General features: G+C 47.9%; 1 non-coding gene across 1 annotated transcript; it reads left to right on the forward strand.

Moving 5' to 3' along the window:
- The first annotated feature begins 434 nt into the window (after positions 1-434).
- On the forward strand, positions 435-509 carry Trnas-cga (transfer RNA serine (anticodon CGA)). The gene has a single exon. It is a non-coding gene; the product is annotated as a tRNA-Ser (tRNA).
- The last annotated feature ends 3,840 nt before the right edge of the window (positions 510-4,349 follow it).

Below are 4,349 nucleotides of genomic sequence, written 5' to 3' on the forward strand. Positions count from 1 at the left end.
TTTCGGGGAATGGAAGACCTATAAGCAGCAATCAGTAGGGAAATGCTAAATGAAAGAGGAAAATTCAGAAACAAAATTATGAACATAAAACTTGACGTAAAAGAAAGCGAGGAACAAGTGGAAATACGGACAGAGCAAAGGAAACGGTAAACGACGAATGAATGAAGAGGTTTTGGGAAGAAAAGGTAAGAAGGAAACAAGAAAGAAATGAATAATCATTTAATATTCCTTGACGTTCAACTTATTCACTGTCTCGAGGGCAAAATGTGTAATAATAATAATGATAATAATAAATCCTCTAAGAATGAGGTTTTCACTCTGCAGCAGAGTGTGCGCTGATATGAAACTTCCTGGCAGGAGAGCTTCCATAAAGTTTGGAAGGTACGAGACGAGGTACCGGCAGAAGTAAAGCTGTGAGGACGGGGCGTGAATCGTGCTTGGGTAGCTCAGTTGGTAGAGCACTTGCCCTCGAAAGGCGAAGGTCCCGAGTTCGAGTCTCGGTCCAGCACACAGTTTTAATCTGCCAAGAAGTTTCAATAAATCCTCTATCACGCAACTTCGTTTCGTTGTGTATGTTGTACATAAGAACGTGCGCCAATAGAAGTGGCTGTAAATATCTGATCTGCAAATTAATAAATACATAAACCAAGCACATTTTTCCCTTTTCCCCAATGGATCAATCTGTTTTCATTCTATAAAGAGAATGGTAAGCTGTACGATTGCATGTGAACAGTAACCTGCACCATTATTTAAAGGGTTGTCGTTACAAGCCGGCCGCTGTGGCCGAGCGGTTCTAGGCGCTTCAGTCCGGAACCGCGCGACCGCTACGGTCACAGGTTCGAATCCTGCCTAGGGCTGTGATGTCCTTAGGTTGATTAGGTTTAAGTAGTTCAAAGTTCTAGGGGACTGATGACCTCAGATGTTAAGTCCCATAGTGCTTAGAGCCATTGGAACCATTTTTTTGAATGAGAAGAAGAATGTACAGTCGCCGTGAGCATTCAAGCCATCATCCTACCTACGCAGCAGGCTGAAAATACCGTTTGGTGAAAGACTATGTCCTGCTGCGTCAAGAAATCCGTAACTGCCTGCTGCACAAAAATAGAACACTACGCTACACAAAACATTCATTATAGTCTAGTATAGTTCGCATAGACTTCAAACGGAAAGGTGACATCGTGCACGAAGGAGGAAAATCCGTTTCGATTAGGCGGCTGAACCTGCCCTGCGGAAATCACCCAGCGAACAGTGGCATACGACCCATGCCTCTCACTGGGTTTTGTCTACTTAACGAGAAGATTCCGCAGCTTCTCTCGTCGGCCGCGTGCTGCCACCGGCGCTGGTGGCGAGTGAACGCCCGGCGCGCAAGCTTCGCGGTTACCTTGTCCTGCCCTGCCCTGCCCTGGGCGGTCGCTGCCCGGGTATCGGGTGGGGCCTGCCAGCCACTCGCTTTTTCAGCGGCTTCCGCGGTTTTCGGGCTTGGCTGGCTGCGCCAGTTTTTCCTGACCACGACGCCCTGGCGCCAACCCGGAAAAGTTCGCTGCCGCACCGTGCCGTACTCGATGTCCATCTATCTCTCTCTCTCTCTCTCTCTCTCTCTCTCTCTCTCTCTCTCTGTCCCCCTCTCTATCTGTCTTTCACTCCACCGAGCGATACGCTGTCGGCACAGCCAGGCGGTACAATTATTCGGCAGAACACAACTAAATCGGTTTGCGGCATGGTAGTCCTGTTTTACACGGGCGTTTTACTTGTCTCAGTCGATTAATCGTGTCAAGCAAGAGAGTCTACTGCAGCGCCCCTGGCGTGTTATTCCTGTACTGTTATAGCTATTCTGTATCCTAACTCCCCTTACACCGACCACTGATTCGTTGCCAAGCAATATTATACTATAAACCAATATTTGTAAGCTACTCTGCAGTGCCTATGATGCACAGTATGCTTAGCGTAACATCATTCTATTAAACCAAGCCGCGCGGGATTAGCCTAGCGGTTTAAGACGCTGCAGTCTTGGACTGTGCCGCTGGTCCCGGCGGACGTTCGAGTCCTCCCTCGGGCATGGGTGTCTGTGTTTGTCGTTAGGATAGTGTGTAAGCTTAGAGACTGATGACCTTAGCAGTTAAGTCCCATAAGATTTCACACACAGTAGAACATTTTTTTTATGAAACCAAGTAAATATAAAACAGCGAAGTTATGTCAATCGTCTTTTCAAGTGAAAATTATCTCTGTAGCCGAAAATGGTTCGTAGGTTATGTTTTAATTATCTTTCTTCCGTTTCTGGACGTCGATTATTATGAATGTAAGTTCATTGCACTGTATCACTTTTGTGAATAAAAATTTTGTATTTAATTTCAAACCACGTTTATTTCAGTAACTAAGCAACCTCCACTGAGGTGGAAAAAGTCATAGGATGCCTCCTATGGTCGTATCGGACTTCCTTTCCCCGTCATAGTGCAGCAACTAGTCTTTGAAAGCTCCCTACAGAAATACAGAGCCACGCTGCCTCCACAACCGTCCATAATAGAGAAAGAGTTGTCGATGCCGGATTTTGTACACGAACTGACTTCTCGATTATGCCCCATAAATTTTCGATGGGATTTATGTTTAGCAATCTGGGTGGCTAAATCATTCGCTTGAATTGTGCAGAACGTTCTTCAAACCAATCGCGAATGGCACGGCGGATTGCAACCATAAAAAAATTATCATGGTTGCCTTAGAACATGAAGGCCATGAACGGCTGCAGATGGTCGCCAAGTAACCGAAAGTAACCATTTCCAATCAATGATCAATTCAGTTGGAGTAGAGGACCCAGTCCATTCCATGTAAATACAGTCGAAACCATTATGGAGCCACCACCAGGTTGCACTGTGCCTTGTTGACAACTTGGGTCCATGGCTTCGTAGAGTCTGCGCCACACATGGAGTTTTTGTGCGTTCACGGCTGGACTATGGGTGCACAGTATACGAGTCAGCGAGGCCATCTCATTTGCGGATCCTTGACGCTGTTCACCATGCTGGGATCCGACTGGCCACGGGTGCTTATCGGACCAGTCCCGTACCCAGCCTCTGTGCTGAGTCTGGCGAACCGCCACTTACCATCCGGCGGCAGCTCCTGCTGGTGCGCCAGGCTTGTAAGTTTCTTGCAGCTCCCAGATCGCCTGCTCACCATCTTGTTGCCCATCCACCTCCGGACCGTCTTTTTACCCGCCGTCCCCGGGCTACGTTGCCGTTTGGGATCCGTGTGCAACGTGTACTAGAGTCCCTCGGTGTGGAGTCTGTACAACCCCAAATCCAAGGTTTTAACCGCCTGCCACCCTGGTTACTGAAGAGGCCCGGAGTGATTTTAGATTTATTGCAGTACAAGAGAGATTGCACTCCTGCCACCGTTTTTAATGCAGCATTTTCTGCCATTTTATCTGAGCACCACGACTATGTAGCTGTTTTTACGGATGGGTCGAAACAAGGGGATTCTGTTGATTGCTCAGCTGTTTTTCCATATCGTGTCCTCAAGGTCCGACTGCCTCAGACTTTTACTGTCTTTGATGCAGAATTGTTTGCGATATTGCGGGCACTGGAGCACATGAGACATTTTCCTCTCCTAAATTTCTTGTCTGTTCCGATTCACTCAGTGCCCTTCACTCATTGCAACGTTTGTATGCGGCAGACAAAATTGTCCAGACCATCCAGGATGCCCTCCTCCGACTACAGCGACTGGGGAAAGTTGTAGCTTTCTGCTGGGTTCCGGGGAATGTCGGCATTGCTGGGAATGAAAGGGCAGATCTCGCAGACAAGGAGGCGTGTCTCGCCCCACAAGTATCTCAGTGTGCTATCCCCTTGCACGCACTCACCTCGCTGTTGAGCTCACGGGTCATGCGTCGGTGGGAGGATGAGTGGCTGGAAGTGACTGACAATAAGCTCCGTATAGTCAAGCCCACAACGCGTGCGTGGTGTACTTCCTTTCAGCCCCATCGACGGAACGAGGTTCTTCTCACTCGGCTTCGAATAGGCCACAGCACTATGACGCATGGCTTCCTGCTCCGGCGAGATGACCCTCCAATGTGTGGTGCTTGCGGCATCCAGGTCACTGTGCGCCACGTTTTATTGGATTGCATTTTATTTTCTGACCAGTGGGTCGCGGCTGACTTGCCAGCGGACCTTCCGTCTCTTTTAGGCAACACTCGGACGAATGTGGTTAAAGTTTTAAAGTTCTGTGCCCTGTCAAATGTTTTTACAAAGATTTTAGGTAGAGGATTTTAATTTGCTCACTGTGTGACAAGCTCGCCCATATTTTATGTAAGTGGCCAGCCAATAACAATTTCCTGTGACATTCTTGTTGCTATGTTTCCCCTTTCCTTA

Source organism: Schistocerca serialis, chromosome 2 (genome assembly GCF_023864345.2).
Source record: "Schistocerca serialis cubense isolate TAMUIC-IGC-003099 chromosome 2, iqSchSeri2.2, whole genome shotgun sequence".
In the NCBI taxonomy this organism is placed as follows: Eukaryota; Metazoa; Arthropoda; class Insecta; order Orthoptera; family Acrididae; genus Schistocerca; species Schistocerca serialis.